Consider the following 18,577-nt stretch of genomic DNA (forward strand, 5'->3'; position numbering starts at 1 on the left):
CCACAAGCGAACGCTTCAGTCGCAACAGTACATTATGGGATACGGATGAGTTTCGGCGTAGGATGATCAATGGATATGTTTGGTACCTTCGAAGCAATATTCAGGTTAGCTAAATGCACTTAATAACTTATGTTTTTACTGATGTTATACTATTTCCCTTTTTAGAAAGTCAAATAATTGGATTTTATAACTTACTACGTAAAACTTACCGGATCACAGAAATAAGTTATTGTTTTGTGATTTATATGTCTTACGGGTTGAAATCGCAGACTACAGCTTTTTGAATCGAATACAAATTTAACTCCATCAAAGTTCCATTCATGAGTAAGCAGAGAATGTAAAGTTTATCGAATTCGTGGCTAATTTGTATCTGGGTGTGATTATTACAAATAGAAGAACGTTCTGAATATTTTTCCAATTTGTATTGTTTACATTTACTCAACACACCGGCTACCAACATGTTAGTTTTGTGGGAATAGCTCTGCTGTTTCATCATTGAGATTTTCGATATTTATCTGTTGTCTGCGTTATCCCTGTGGAAACTCCAGATGTATTTTCATCAATATGGAAGTAACTAATGTTGTTCGCCTATTTTATATCAAGTTGTGTAAATGGACGGAGGCCTAAGGGCAGGGGTATATTAACTTTGCTAAAACAGACAGTCCCCGAACTAGTAATAGAAATAAAATAAGGAAAATCCCTTAAAACGATGGCCTAACCTGGTACAACTCCCTGCGTTATATCCTCGCGTCGTTGCGCACATAACATACGAGCCCTCAAATGCGTTCACACATTGTCTTGCGTCACCGGCGCTGATATTCTATTCGGGATTCCTGACTTATGTTCTTTACAAAAATTCCTTTCTGTATAGAACTCGCTAACTACTTATACGATCTATAAAAAATTACATTTTGAGAACAATATTTACAGTGTTACGAAAGCAACAGTGGAAAACAATAGGCCTCGTGCCTGAAACATCAAAATTTGGTTTCATTTTGATTGTGGCAGTATCAGGCGGGACAGATTTTATTTGATGAATAAAACTCACGAAAGTCTGAACCAATACTAATGTTGAATATGGACGGGATAACGGCAATATGATAAGATTATGATTTATTTGTATGGTCGTTGTGAACCCTCTGTGCAGTCATCACGGACCCCAGTTTGGGGAACCCTGCTCTACGTCATCCAAATTACCATGACCCCTTCATATAAATCTGATGCATAACTTTAGAAACCTTAAGTATATAAGACCTTAAATATTTAGACTTGCCATGATATTTCTTTCAATTTCGTTATATTTTATCGATTGCGAATAGATTCAGTACTATCATGCACGAATTATTGTGTTATGCGAAAGCCTAATATTAATCTATGCTTTCCAGATTCAGAACTATGAAAAATGGAGTTACGAAGAAACTGACAAAATTGAAGAAAATCTACAACACAGGTAAACAATAATTTTTAAATTTAAGTTGACTTTTTAATATCCGTGATTTTCGTAAACGAATGTGACATTTCTTCACATTAGTGACCCGGAAATAATTAGTCATAAATTCCATGAAACAGTTGTGAACGAAAATATTGTGTAATTTGATATTTTAGTTATTGTAAATTGTGCAATTGAAAAATTATCTGTTAAAATATTAATTTAGGACAGAGGTTTCAAACTTGCGGCCCGGGGGCCAATTGCGGCCCGCAGGATTATAGTTTGTGGCCCCCGCCATAGCATGAAGGTTTAATATTAGAGTGGCCGCAACTCACTTAGCTCAGTTCGCCATTATTAATATGTTCAATATAATTTGTAGATTCTTGAATGTTTGACGTCACAATATCACCGGTTCTTATTTCATTTAGTCCTAATTTGTTTATTTATGTTTTCAACTTGTTTTGCGTTAAAAAAAATAAAGAACTTGGAGAAAATTTGAATTTTTTAAAACCTAAGCTATCGTTGTGGAGGAAACCTGATGCCGCTCAGACCAACCTATACTCTGCCACCAGTGGCTCCTGATTTAGGAAACTGAATGGCTAAATTTACTAGAGAAGTAGTTATTTCAAATTGTCTTATATTTTTAGGTTGGAATAGAGAGACATGCAAAATCAGTGAAAAAACGGTAAAAACGTCTGGAAACCTTTCACCTGCAGATGACATAATAAGGTACCATATAATACACTAACACATCCCTCTAAACAAATAATATATGTGATTTTTAGTGCCATAAATTACTTCTTTATGTAGTCGACATTTCCGTTTTGAAGTATCGAAGACTCGTGTAATAAAGTTTATATTTTGTTAACTTATTGTTGCTGACAAATTTGATGAATTGTTCGCTGGAAATTTTTTTCTCACAAAAATTGGTAATTGAGATTTTAGGATTCAATTCAGGGGTAACGATATCAAGAAGTTTGGTAACCACTGTAATAAAGGGATGCTTTATCGAAATAGAGAATCGTAGGAGTTGCGTTGTGGTTGCCTAAAAAAGTACAATATTCGGTACTCGCGAAATATGTGTACCAAGTTAGGGTTAGGCCATAATATCAATCAGATTTTCCTCATTTTGGTTCTGTTACGAGTGTGAGGACTGCCAATTGAATATACCCCTTTCTCATAGGTTGCAGTCATTCTACAGCCACACAACCTAATGTAAAATAGGCGAACAAAATTAGTTACCTCAATATTGGTGCACATAATTCTGGAGCGCCCAATTTTTTTTTTGATGTATGTCCAATGGCAATGCCTTGTTAGGAGCAATCCGTCGTTAATCCAATGACCAAAGTGAGTTTCGCCACAAATTGTATAGCAGTCAGACTGCCCTATTGTATAACGGTAGGTGAATCAGACAAAGCGTATAAATGTTACTGTGAATCCCCCATAATATTCAGTTGACCATGTCGTTCATATTTATATGTATCTCGCCAAGTATATTAATGCCGTATAGCAGTAAATCTCCCGTAGTCTTACACCCTCTGGTAACATTTAACCATGCCACTCGTGTTAAAAACGATACTATATTCAATAAATACAACGTATAGTGTGTATCAATATAGCCGTAAACCCCCTATGGTCTGTATACACCCACCCCCTCCCCGCCCCCTCGTAAGTTTTATTAATCGCCCCATCAATATTTTGTTGAACACTAGAATTATATTACAAATTTTTTTTGTCGAACAGTGCGGGTACCGATGTGATTTATGTTCTTATGTTTATACATCTATATACGATGGAACAAATAAAATACATACTTAGTTCTTGAAGGGAATGCAGTTAAATAACAGTAGCTATGTTAAATAATGCCCTGTTGGAAGGAATATGATTAAGAAGGATACCCGATCTTATAGTCATGCACTGCATTTCTTTCTTCATTGACAGCATATTCCTCATTATTTTGCATAGCATTTTTTGTTCAATCTAATATGCGAAACCCGTTTTTACCACAAATGGTAGATCACGCGGAGTACCATACTATATGAGTAAATCCGACAAAGCGTATAAATGTAAAACGTTAAACGTTCCCGCAACTCTCTCATAGTCGTGCATTTTCTAGTAATAGTGAACCATGCCATGCGTGTTCCAAACTCAAATTAATAACGATACTACAAATCGGATCTACCCAAATCAGTATACACCCTTGTTAGCAGTCCAGTTAACCATCCCATTAATGTGTATAAGCGTTAGAAACTAGAATTATATTCCCCATTTCTGTGTCGCAGAGTGCGGGTACTGATATGTTTGTTATGTTGTTATGCGTAATTATCTATATATAATGTGATAAATTACCTACACACTTAGTAATTAAAAAAGAATAAAGTTCTTAAGAAGCATGAATTCAAATAACATTAGATATAATTGCCAGACCGTAAGGCGTCGTGTACATAAAATTCATCGATTCGTTGTAACCACAAATGGTAGATCACTCATAGATATACCGGTACTATGAAGTTTTTTTTGAAGTGTCTTACATGTATGTTACTATGTGTCTTTCCCTCCCCAGGGGGCGGTATAGCAAACTTTGTGAGAATTGCTGTCATAGATTTTCGATACAAACAGTTCTATATATTTTTAGTTTTATACCTGCATTATTTCCTTCTTCGTTGATAGCATAATCTTTATCATTATTCGTAGCATTTTTTTTGTTTAACTTAATGAGCGCGGTGATTTTTTACCACGAATGATGGATCATGCAGAGAACCATAATAGATGAGTGAATCCGACAAAGCGTATCAATGTAACTGAGTTAAATCCCCCATCGTCTATATCCCCTGGTAATATTTCAGTTAACCATGTCGTCCATGCTCATAAGTGAATTCAACCAAGTGCATATCGTTAATCTCCCATAGTCGTACATTTTGTGATACTAGTTAACTACTAGCATTCGTGATCTTGACTAAAATAAAATTAAACGATACTATATAAAACATACAACCAAGTGTATCAATATAGCTGTATATCCCTTATGCTCTGTATATACCCGCCCCTCTTGTGTTGCAAGCAAGTGTTGCAAACATGAATTTTTATTCCCAATTTTTCTGTGTCGTAAATTTTGCAATTGTCGATCGGAAACTATACCGTAGTCAACTGAAGTTGATCCCTTTCATTATCATTTAATAATTTACAGCCGGATCGCACACGACCTATTACTGTGGTGGTGATATAAAGCTAACCATTAATAATGTAAAATTTTATCGTCGACCTTTGAATTTCCCTAAAGGTGATACCTTGAAAATAATCTTGAGCGTCTCAATTTTAACAATTTACCAACATCATAAAAATGCAAATATATTCAAATCCGACAAAGCTTATCAATGTATCCGTAAATCTCCCATAGTGTATACCTCTTGGTAATAATTAGTTAACCATGCCGTTTATGTTCACAAGTGTCCCAAATTAGAATCCGGCTAAAATTTCAATAACGATATTACATTCATAGGTGGATCCTCCCAAGTGTGTACTGCATAACCGGTAATCATCTATAGTCCCACACCCTTTGTCATTCGTATTCCGTGAACTAGAATATAATTAAAATTATAATAACGTTACTATACAAATCATATGCATCCCATTTTTCAAGTTATCAATATAACTGTAAATCCCCCATAGTCTGTAAATACCCCCCCCCCCCCCCCCCATTAATATTCATAACCATTATATTCATGTTCTGGAGATGTATCGGTATCGTATATCCCAATATATATATAGGTAATCCCGTAGTATGTGTACCAGCTTGGGCCATAATTTTAATCCGATTTTCCCTAACGATGTTTGGGACTGTCTGTCTTAGCCTAGTGAATGCACCACTTGCCCATAGTAATCGGTCCCTTTAATCAACTCGTTGTAAAATAGGCGAACAAAATTAGTTACCTCCCTATTGGTACACATACTTCTGAAGCGCCGATATTCATACCGATATAAACTAAATGTAGAGACCATTATTTCTGATATATTTAGCTTTTTATTCTGATCTAGAATCATTCGAAATATAAGTTAGAATACTAATAATGAAATTTTTTGCCTGGAGTTATCATGTTCGTGATATTTATTACCTCCTCAATTCTGAGCCATTTTCATGAATGTAGAATCAGAGTGTAGAAACAGGATTCTGACTAGAGATGTATCAATGCATCGTTATCGGTTATATATATTGGCCAATTTTTTGATATTGGTTATTGTTTCTGTATCGGCTGGATGAAGACCGATATTTCTGATATATTTACTTTTTCATCCTGATCCAGAATCAGTTGAAAAATAAGTTAAAATACTAATATTGCCATTCTTTGTTGCTCGAGGTAACTTGTTCGCGGTTTTTGCCTCCTTAACGCATTGCCTTTTTCTTCCCTACCCCAGTGATAAGAAACAGGAACGAAATTCTGACCTGTTTTTGCCTATTTGTCGATTTAGGAAATTGAATGACTAAATTTACTAATGTAGTAGTTTTTTCAAATTGCCTTACATTTTAGGTAAAAATGGAGAGACTATCATTGAAAAAATCAATCAAAATCATTGAAAAATCGTCAAAAACAGAAAAAATGAAAGTAAAAGTTTCACTTGCAGATTGCATTATAAAGTACAATATAATACACTAACACATATTTCTAAAAAAGTAATATATGTAATTTTCGGTGCCATAAATCACTTTTTCTTGTAGTCGACGTTTTCGTTATAAAATATCAAAGACGCCCATAATAAAGGGATGCTTTATCGAAATAGGGAATCGCAGGAGTCACATTACGACTACCACAAATAGCAAAATTTTCTTCAATGTATGTTCAATGACCATGCCCTGTTAAGGGCAATTCGGTTAATCTAATGAGTCCAATGTAGATCGGGCTAGACGCTAGAGTACCATATAATCGGGCTTGTTAATAGAGGAATCGTCCCATGGGATGGGATGAGACAGCACCCATTTGTATTTCCTATGGGACACGTGGGACACGAAATACCGTATGATTTTCGGGAAAATCGTTATGGACTTTGTGTCCAGATATTTGAGCATATCTCTCTAGTTATAAAAAGCAAAATATATTCAGCAACTCTTTTCCAGCCGCCTCTCTGAGGCCATTTTGCATGGGTAATTTAAAAAAAAAATTCTTCAACCATTAAGCCCTAAAGCTTCTCTCATGTCTTTTTATAAGCGTGTGCTATAGTCCTAGTCAGCAATATATCTTTAAAACACACTTCTCTAATAGTATTTTATCTATACGACAAAATTTCGAAAATTTCCAATAAACAACCTTCATCTTGAGATATATTGTGTCTAGTAGAGGGTTAATAATTATTTATGATAAATTAATTTTATTTCAACGTTTTCTTGTGTTATTTTCCCAACAGAACAATACCACAACCACTATTATATCATAAATGGTTACTCTGAAATTCACAATTATATTTACAGAGTTTTCAATTTCAATACGTCAATTGATTACTGCAAAGTAATAAATTCTTCTCTCATAACGGGGCAATACGGCAATAAATAGCTAAGGCCGATATTAACTCTATTGGCATAAGATTTGGACAGATAAGGGAACCACAATCCCATATTGGCGCCGGAGCCTGAGAATGGTCCAATATACTTTGTCAAGGGGCTGATGGACACAGTATATTAGTTTAAAGTTAACAAAGTCTGTAAATTTTGTTGTTTCGCATGTGTCTTGGTACATGTAGTCTTATTTAGTAAACGCTTCTTGGGAATGGGAATCCCGTGGAATGGGATGAGACAGAAATATGTCCCATGGACAAGCCTGCTATTATATACCGGTAAGTGAATCATACAGAGCGTATTAATGTTAAATGCAAATCCCCCGTAAAAATCAGCTGACGTGCCGTTCATGTTCATAACTGTACATAACATGTAATTTTTTGAATGGCCCAGTCAGGTGGGGGTTAGGAATCACATATGTAAAAATAGTTGTGCCACACCAACTAGGAGACTTACGTCGTGTTATGAACATGGCAAATACATATTTATTCCTTGAAAAGTATGGAGTCAAAAAACAGTAGCTATGATTAAATAATGCCCTATTGGCAGCAATTCGATCAAGAAGGATGGTTACCAGTTCATGTACTTTACTTTAGATAAGGTTAATTTTTAGCCCAGAATATTTATTGAACAATCCCGGGAACCCACTCAACACCCGATCTTGTAATTATGCACTGTATTTCTTTCTTCATTGATAGCATAGTCCTTATTATTCTGCAGAGCATTTTTGTTTAATCTAATGTGTGAAATCCGTTTTTTTACCACAAATGGTAGATCACGATGTATATGAGTAAATCCGACAAAGCGTATAAATGTTAAACGTTACCGCAACTCTCTCATAGTCGTACATTTTCTAGTACTAGTTAACCATGTCATGTGTGTTCCAAACTCAAATTAATAACTTATAACGGTGCTATAAATCGGATCTAACCAAATCAGTATACACCCATGTTAGCAGTCGACTTAAGCATCCCATTAATGTGTATAATCGTTAGAAGCTAGAATTATATTCCCCATTTCTGTGTCGTAGAGTGCGGGTACTGATATGTTATGTTGTTATGTGTAATTATCTATATATAGTGTAATAAATTACCTACACACTTAGTAATTGAAAAAGAATGAGGTTCTTCAAAAGCATGAATTCGAATAACACTAGCTATGATTGCCAGACCGTAAGGCGTCGTGTACATAAAATATATCAATCCGTCGTAACCACAAATGGTGGATCACTCGTCGTTGTACATTACTAGGTAATTGAATCTGACAAAGCTTACAACTGTTACCGCAATCTTTCACAGTCTGTACCCCAGATAATATTCGGTTAACCATGCCGTTTATTTTCCGAAGCGTTCGAAACTAGAATTGCACAAAATTTCCAATAACGATTTTATATACATGAGTGGATCCAATGAAGTGTGTTAATATGGCATAACCGTAAATCTCCCATAGTCGTGTTGTTATTTGTGCTTCGGACTGAAATGAGATTAAATTTATAATTAAGTTACCATATAAATCACATACATCTAATTTTCCAGGTGTATCAATATACCCGTGAATCCCACATAGTTATTATATACCCCCCTTGTACATACCCCCCTTCCCACCTTGTCAGTCGTCTTAGTAACCAAGTAACCATCCCATCAATATTTATAAGCGTTAAATTCTTTTCAAATAGCGTTATATTCTAGAGATGTATCTATCGGCAATATAGATATTTATATCGGTATAGGCTAGATGTAGACCAATATTTCCGATATATTCTAGTTTTCAATCTGATCCAGGATCATTAAAATATGGATGTTGAAATTATTTTTTATCTTTATTATCATGTTCCTGGTATTTGTTGCCTTCTTAATTCTGAGCCGTTTTTGTCCCCACCCATAAGGATTCTGACTAGAGATGTACCAATGTATCGGTATCGGGTATCGGCAACATCGGCCAATTTTCCGGTATTTGTATCAGTATCGGCTAAATATAGACCGATATTTCCCTATATTATCTTTTAATTTTGATCCAGATATCCATTGATTCTCGTAAAAGGTGTGAAAATGCTACACATTGCTGACCGGCAGTAATTAGTCATATATTCCAGAGTAGTAAAAAAAACTTATTGGCAGTTTATTGGTATTACAATTTTTTAATTTGTGCAATTGGAAAACTGACTGACATCTGATTGTAATATTTGGAAACTTGCTGAATAAAATGAAATATAACACAATGGTAAATAATTCTTTTGTCAGGATCATTGCAAATAAGTAATGTTTGTATTTTTGTCAAATCTGCGACGTATTTGAAAATGAACTAAAAATGAATATCAGTGAGAATTATCTTTATGTATTTTGTAAGCTTATTGAAGCTTATATTGTTTGTGAAGAGCCAAATGTGTAATGAAAATATTTTCAGTTTTTCAATTTAAATCTAATGTCGTACTCCCTTAGTATGTGTACCAGGTTGGGGCCAGGTCATTATTTTATTTCTATTTTACTTCTATTACGAGTTCGGGGCTAAGTGTATACCCCCGTACCCTTAGGTTTCAGTCTCTTTACAAAACTTTAACTCAAAGGTTGTTGATATTTGAATGATGTAGGGTAAACATATACATATATATAATTTAAAAAGGCGTGTGATGCAGGTACGCGGACCGCACAGTTGTTTATCGATTTGCTAAAATTTTTGCTAATCAGTTGTTTCTTTGCCATCGTAACCACTTAGTGGCCCAAAAAGACTAATGTCATGTTGCTTTATTCGGTTTTGGTCGTTAAATCGTTTGAGTATAGTGTTAATTGAAGGTTCTAGTTTGTCGTCAAAGTGTTCTGTTGAATCTCAAAAAGATGTCAAAAAGCTACAAAATTGAAAACTCGATATTTCATTTAAATACGAACAGAGATTGATTGATAGCTAATAATTTATTTTTTTAAAAATTTAATTCAAGCAGTATCGTATAATGATACCGAAATACATGTGTAAAGGGGAATAAATAGACGAGCCTGGAAGAATACAACATTTGTGCCGTTCTGAATTTAGAGCGAGTCCAATGAAAGATGTTTGATGAAATAATAGTTTTACAAATTTTGTTTTAGAGTTGTCAATTTATTTGTAGAAAGAATTAAAGACCACGATATTGTTCGTAAGAGACCAATCATGAATTAGATTACTATCAGAAATGCGCTCGTCATTTTTAAGGGACTCTGTACGCGAATGGAATTTTGTTAATCAGTAGAACAATTTCATTCGTAAACCAAGATCTAAAATAACAAAAGTTGATTAACTTAAAGCTGTTCTGCTGTTCTATTTAATATTTTCGAAGAGATCCGTGCAATCAAATTTAGTTAAAAAAGGCGCTCTACACGAGACCTCATGTATGTTTATAATTCTTTTTTACTGGGATAAATTATTTTTATGTTTCCATATTCTGTTTCCGGCCTTCGGGGTAGAAGAGTTGGAAAAACTGATTTAATGGATTTGTTAAATATTAATCCAAGCCAAATTAATCCAATATTATTCCAAGCAATTTTTTTCCATTTTTGAAGAACATGCAATATGAAAATATGTCTATTCATGTTGTGAAGCATTTCATTAACTAATGCAAGAATAAAAATAGATTTCACTATGCTCTAGGAAACTATGTCAATTGTAACATACATTAAAATAAAAGTATTTTTTCAAATTTTTTAAGTAGCGTACGATGAATATACTGTATACTGCATAGACTGTAATGTACGACAAATATCGTAGCACAGTGTGTCACAAAATAAAGGATACCTTTAAAATTTGTAATCGAATTAATGGATTTCATTTATTTTGGGATACCCTGTAATTAATAAGAATTCATGCTGTCGTTGATTTGAAATTCACAGTTAAATTTATATCAGAAATGTTTCGTCAAATTAGATAACTTGAAATGCTTGATCCGGATTTCCGGATTTGAGTTCATGAATTGCCATTTGAATACGAACAAAGACTGATAACTAATACTTTATTGGACACGTTTAGTGGACATAACGATCGTTTCAATATTATGTTGTTATTGTTATTTGTCTCCATCATTTTTAAAAAATCGCTTTTCTCTTCGAATACTGGACCAATTGCTTTGAAATTTTCAGTGGTTAAAGATAAATATTTTCTACAGAAGGCTATTACTTTTTTTTTCGCTATGACGTCATCAAAATTATTGCCATTGGGTGGCGCTACGTGCCCATATATTTGAGCATAGCTCTCTTGTTTTCTTATTAAATTCAAGCAGTATCGTATAATAGTCCTCGTACCAGAAATACACGGGTAATGCTATATGATTGTGTATAAAGTAAAGCAGAAGGGCGTGAATGTCTATGAAAAATATTAATGGTGACTTAAGTAGTTTGAAAATGTGGAAATGTGTCATTATTCAAAAAAAAAGCGCAGAAAGCTTTAATAAATTCAAGAAATAAATAGAATGATCCCTTCCAATGCCCCCAGAAAAGCGTATTTAAATAGGCTAGCTCCCCGCCTGTCAATTTCTTATTTGATGAACTTGGGATCAGTGTTTCCTCTAAGGTGTGCGCGCGCACACAGCTTTCAGAGGCTGCGCACACGCATAGATTTACTGCGCACAGACGTATTTCGGTGTAATGAACAATGTTCTTTTTTTACCCTTTATTTGAATTCAAATAAAACCATCTGTTACAATCAATTTTATTTATTATTTTCCATGTATGTTCCCTGTTATCTACTGATAATATATAGCCTTCACTGAAGCATTTACAATCTATAGAAAAACTTATCGAATAACCAAAATTTTCTTAATAAGCCCACTTATTACCCGGTTAGAACGCCAAAATTTCTTCATTGGTTTTTGCACAAATATTAGTCATTTCCAAAAAAGTGCGCACACACAAATTTCTGCGCACACATACTACAAAAATTTGAGGGAACATTGCTTAGGATTCTACAAATTTCGTTTTAGAATGACCGATTTATTTGTGAAAAGATGTAAGACCCCGATATTGTTAATAGAGATCAATCATTTCGTCATTTTTGATTGGGCATCTTTTCCGCCAGGAGAATTTAAGGAAAAGAACATTTACATTCGTAAACCAAAATCTTAGATACAAAATTTGATTGACCAAAAAGGCGCTCTATGTTGTTGAGACCTCATGCATTTTTTCTTATTTGTTTCGAATTATTTATCAATGAGATAAATTAATTTAATACTTTAAAATTCTGTTGCCGGTGCTCTTTTTTTTATTATAATTTGATGTTGCCTATCCCTATGGGTAGAAAATTATGAAAACACATGTAATGGATTAGTTAAATAGTACTTCATTTATTGACATTGTATGCTGTATAAGATTTTATGTGTTGATACATATATTCTAGTTATCTCTTGGCTTTATTAGAATTTAGGACAAAATAATATCTTGAATTTTTATCCTCTAATTGAATTGAAGGTATTTGTGATTTTTTCAAAAAATTAAAATTAAATGTCTGAAACTACTGATCTATATTGTCGTATTTTACGATTACTAATATTTTTATTACGAAAACTCGATAAAAAAAAAATTTTTTTTGCAAATGTTCAAAGTCTATATTGGTATTGTATGCTGAAAACAATTTCAAATTTTAAAACACTATATGTATGAGTTCGTCGACTAATCAATTAATAAAAATAGGTCATTTCATGTACTCATACATATATTCTAGTTAGCTCACGATTTATTAGAAATTAGGAAAATATATCTTCAAAATGATGTCCTAAAATTGGATGAATTTTTAAAAAAGAAACATCTTTTTATCACATTTCAAAACAACGAAATATTCAATAAAGCTGAAAAGCTTTGAAAACTAGCAATGCATTAAAAATTATATATATATTGTAGTTTTACAATTTTCTAAGAAAATAGCAAAAATATTCTGAAAATTGTATCAATTTAGAATAAATCACATAATTATTATCGCAAAATTGTATTATAAATTTGGATAAAGAAATTATAGTTTTTTTTTATTTTTTTGTTTTTAAGGTAGCGAACAGAGGCAAAAAAATAGGAGACTATTTAAAGTTTTTAAATTCATGACTTTCGCAACTGTTCTGAATTTTTGTCTTTCTGTTTTGACACTCCACGTTCTTATGCTTTACTACCGTTTGCTTTCTATAAATACACGATAAATTATAATCAGTTTACATCGTTTTTTTTTTGAGATCGCAAAAATATTATCTTATATTTTATATAAAATTCAGTGAGATAATTGTTGTTTGAACTATATCACGAAAAGTTATTTATTTTAATGGATTTCATTATTGGAATCCAATATTTATTTATTTTTTTTTTATTTATTTTTTTTTAATTGAGTAGTAATTAAGTAGTTGCATTTTTGTAGGAAATAGAGATGAGGAAGTGGAATCAGAAGCTCATTCTCAAAATTTTGCCTTATGACGTTACCTCAATAATGTAAATAAATATTTTTGTGAAAACATTAATTTAAACATCTATTTCAGAGATTGATATATTGAAGCAGTGCCGTATGATAATCCCCATAAAAGAATATATAGGTAATGTTATATGATTGTGCATTGTATGAAAAGCAAAACGAAAAATGACGGGTAACGTGTCATTGGTCAAAAAAGCGTAGAGAGCTCCAACCAATTCAAGTAAGAAATAAAATTATCTCTCCCAACTTCCCGATAAAATGTAATAAATAGGCAGTCGAGAAAGCGTGCCACATTTAGACTTTTTATTGAATTTTCCTTTTGGGTGAGTCCAATGAACGTTAATATTTGATACACCTATAAAATACGCTTTTTGTTTTTCATAAAATTTTTCATGGGTATATACGTTTCGTTAAAAAAGTTTGATGAGCAGAACCATTCAATCCGTGAACCAAAAGTTTAAAATAACAAAACTAGATTTGACTTAGCTGTTCTAGTGTTCTAGTTGGTAATTTCAAAGAGATTCACGCAATCAAATTCAACCAAAATAAAAGGCATTCTGTTCAATAAGATAAGACCTCACGCGTGGTTTTATATTTTACTTTTATGCGTTAGTTTAGAATTATTTAGTACTGGTGGAAATTAATTTAATATTTCAATTCTGTTGCCGGTCCTCGTTTCGTTTTAATGTTGCCTATACCTATGGGTAGAAAAGTTTGGAAACACGTATAATGGATTTGTAAAATATTAATCAAAGCCTTCATTAAAACTGTATGCTGTATAAAATGTGTTGAAATATATATTCTAGTTAGATCATGATTTTATTAGAATTCAGGAAAAATATTTTGGATAATATTCTTGAATTTTATCCCAAATTTGAATTGAAGGTATTTGTGTAGATTTTTGAAAAATCAAACAAATTATATTTTCACAATTTGAAGCAGCGTACATCGAAAACTCGGAAAATTCGAAATAGCTGGAAAGTTGCAAAATCCATTTTTTGCAAATTTTCGAAGTCGGTATCGCATTTTTTTTCTAAACGATGTCAAATGTTGATACTTTAAAACCTATCGATGCAAGAAAATTTGTTTTTCTGACGCTGTTATGAACAATAAGCAAATTTTAAATTAGGAAATAAAATAACAGCCAAAAGGTTTCTATTTTAATTTTATTCAATGAGCGTAAAATGAATAATCGAATCATTGCGAAAAGTTGTATTTTGCAAATGTTCTAATTCTTCATGCTCATTTTATATTGTCATTTTGTGTGCTTATACTTTACCGTTGTCGAACAATTATTGCAATTAATAAATATATTGTAGTTATTTTACAATTTTATAAGAAACTAGCAAAAATCGTATTGTAAATTTAACGCAAGAAGAAACAAGAAAAAACGCAATTTATTTATAAGTTTTTTTAAACTATTACAAAATATTATCTAAAAATTTATTACAAACTATGAAGGAGAGATCAGGCACGCAGCAAGGATTTTCAAAAATAGGGTAATTAACACTTAAAAGTTGTCAACTAATCAATGCAAGTAAATTTGAATAGGTGTTTCATGTCGTTATGAGCAATTAGCAAAATTATTATCCTGGAATTTTATCCTAAAATTAAATAACTTACAATTTGAAAAGTATTCCATAAATAGTGGACGATTCCTTCTATTGTAAAAATAGAAAAGGGAATGCCATACATTCGGGGTCATGAATATTGGTATATGTTTTTCAGGTTTCCTCACTTATGGAAATGAAATCTTGATGACATTTTCTGTTCACAGAGAGAATATAAAAGTTGTAAATACAACTAAGTATTCAAATATGAATGTGAGCTCACAAACAACAAAAACTTTCATATAAAAAAACTGTTCAATGACATATAAGAACAAGATAAAAAGAGACGGTTTTACTCTTCTAAATGACATCTGTACTTCGATCATGTATGCATGCAGAAGGATTATATCAATAAGCTAGCTTCCACATGGGTCGACCCTTCAGGAATCAACTGTTCATGTGATTTCAATAATTGCAAACAGATTCTTGATTACAAACCAAAACAATTGTTTTTACTACATTACAATACAATTCCCATATTTGATGTCATAGCGAAATGATTATGAAATATATTTTCATTGTAATTTATTACATTGATGAATATCAAATTGAGTAGTGGGATTTTTATCACAACACAGTATTGTTTATATTTGCATTAATTTTTTTCATTCATTTTAGTTTTAAACATATCTGTAACAGTGTAAAAATTTGGCATAAAGGCAACGTCAATCAACATTTTTTTTATATCTAAATTATACCAATGCAGTTCTTACGAATTGGTATACAATATATGTTATATATATATATGATATATATGATTTTATTAGAATTCAGGAAAAATATTTTGGATAATATTCTTGAATTTTATCTCAAATTTGAATTGAAGGTATTTGTGTAGATTTTTGAAAAATCAAACAAATTATATTTTCACAATTTGAAGCAGCGTACATCGAAAACTCGGAAAATTCGAAATAGCTGTAAAGTTGCAAAATCCATTTTTTGCAAATTTTCGAAGTCGGTATCGCATTTTTTTTCTAAACGATGTCAAATGTTGATACTTTAAAACCTATCGATGCAAGAAAATTTGTTTTTCTGACGCTGTTATGAACAATAAGCAAATTTTAAATTAGGAAATAAAATAACAGCCAAAAGGTTTCTATTTTAATTTTATTCAATGAGCGTAAAATGAATAATCGAATCATTGCGAAAAGTTGTATTTTGCAAATGTTCTAATTCTTCATGCTCATTTTATATTGTCATTTTGTGTGCTTATACTTTACCGTTGTCGAACAATTATTGCAATTAATAAATATATTGTAGTTATTTTACAATTTTATAAGAAACTAGCAAAAATCGTATTGTAAATTTAACGCAAGAAGAAACAAGAAAAAACGCAATTTATTTATAAGTTTTTTTAAACTATTACAAAATATTATCTAAAAATTTATTACAAACTATGAAGGAGAGATCAGGCACGCAGCAAGGATTTTCAAAAATAGGGTAATTAACACTTAAAAGTTGTCAACTAATCAATGCAAGTAAATTTGAATAGGTGTTTCATGTCGTTATGAGCAATTAGCAAAATTATTATCCTGGAATTTTATCCTAAAATTAAATAACTTACAATTTGAAAAGTATTCCATAAATAATCGAAAATTTGAGGAAAATTGGAAATCTCAGCTATTTTGCAAATGTTTCCAGTCTTCATTGTAGTTACATGCCGTGTAATATTTCATGCAGTAGTATTTAACCGGTATAAACTCATTGGTACTCCCGTAGTGTGTGTACCAAGTTAGGGATATTCCATGTTTTTATTTCAATTTCCCGTATTTTTTTTTCTATTACAAGTTCGGAGAGTGTTTGTGTTACTCAAGTGAATATACCGCTTTCCTATAGGTTTCCGTCTCTTTACACAACTTGATGTACATTAAGCGCACAAAATTAATTACCTCCATATTGGTACACACCTCCATATTGGTACACATACGTCTGGAGGTCCAACTTATCAATGTAAAACATTATATTTTAATTAGTTCACGCATAAAAATATTATTTTAAAAATTTATCATAAAAGGATATAAAATTATTTTTTTCCAATTCCCAACGTAGGGTGCGATTGGCTTACACTACGTCATACCACATACTACATTTATTTTCAGCTTTCTGAAAACACAGCAGGAAAGCCGGGGCAATTTATCATTGCATTAAAAAATACGACAATACGACAATGCCATTTGTCTGATATTGCATCACTGAGTGTGGTTGAAATCTATCCAAAGAATCAAGTAAGTAATGAATATCTTTTGAATCTTTCAATTTAAATTTCACGAGGCATATGAAATTGATTTACTAAAATAAATTTTGCTACTAAGGGAAATTTGGGAATATTTGAACGATGCAAGTTAAACATATTTAAATTAAGAGACAAATGAGACCAAAGATCAAATCACATTGATAGGCTATCTTTCGCCTATAATTGGTTATTCATGATACTACTACGATTCCTTCTATTGTAAAAATAGAAAAGGGAATGCCATACATTCGGGGTCATGAATATTGGTATATGTTTTTCAGGTTTCCTCACTTATGGAAATGAAATCTTGATGACATTTTCTGTTCACAGAGAGAATATAAAAGTTGTAAATACAACTAAGTATTCAAATATGAATGTGAGCTCACAAACAACAAAAACTTTCATATAAAAAAACTGTTCAATGACATATAAGAACAAGATAAAAAGAGACGGTTTTACTCTTCTAAATGACATCTGTACTTCGATCATGTATGCATGCAGAAGGATTATATCAATAAGCTAGCTTCCACATGGGTCGACCCTTCAGGAATCAACTGTTCATGTGATTTCAATAATTGCAAACAGATTCTTGATTACAAACCAAAACAATTGTTTTTACTACATTACAATACAATTCCCATATTTGATGTCATAGCGAAATGATTATGAAATATATTTTCATTGTAATTTATTACATTGATGAATATCAAATTGAGTAGTGGGATTTTTATCACAACACAGTATTGTTTATATTTGCATTAATTTTTTTCATTCATTTTAGTTTTAAACATATCTGTAACAGTGTAAAAATTTGGCATAAAGGCAACGTCAATCAACATTTTTTTTATATCTAAATTATACCAATGCAGTTCTTACGAATTGGTATACAATATATGTTATATATATATTATTTTAATATACATATCACTTGTATGTTAAATTGAAGTTTCTAACAAATTATTTTTTGACCAGTATGTGGCACAAACCAGATAGTCTATCCATGGTTGTCAATGACAATATAACACAAATCTTTCTATCACTTCATATCTTCTCATCAACACTGCCTATTCAACGTGAGAAATCTTATGACAAACCAGGCCGGCATGGTTATGTCTCTTCATCTTCAACGTCAACTTCTTCAAATACATATACAAATTAAACTAACATATACATGGGTTTGGGAGGGGGTTGGGGGTTCTGGGAATTGGTGGTGGGCCCTGGGAGGGAAGGGAAAACACAGCATTGCAATCATGATTAGGCGATTTCGGTTTTGTCATTACTGATATAAAAATAAATATAGAATCCGGTAATAGGATGGTCAGATAAGAGGTTCTTTCATTTTCAATCAATGACAC

General features: G+C 32.1%; 1 long non-coding RNA gene across 1 annotated transcript; it reads left to right on the forward strand.

Moving 5' to 3' along the window:
• LOC144430642 (uncharacterized) lies at positions 1-18,371 on the forward strand. The gene is made up of 5 exons (XR_013479644.1): positions 1-104; positions 1,386-1,450; positions 2,077-2,158; positions 17,089-17,214; positions 17,504-18,371. It is a non-coding gene; the product is annotated as an uncharacterized LOC144430642 (long non-coding RNA).
• The last annotated feature ends 206 nt before the right edge of the window (positions 18,372-18,577 follow it).

The sequence above is a fragment of the Styela clava genome, chromosome 12 (genome assembly GCF_964204865.1).
Source record: "Styela clava chromosome 12, kaStyClav1.hap1.2, whole genome shotgun sequence".
Lineage (NCBI taxonomy): Eukaryota > Metazoa > Chordata > Ascidiacea > Stolidobranchia > Styelidae > Styela > Styela clava.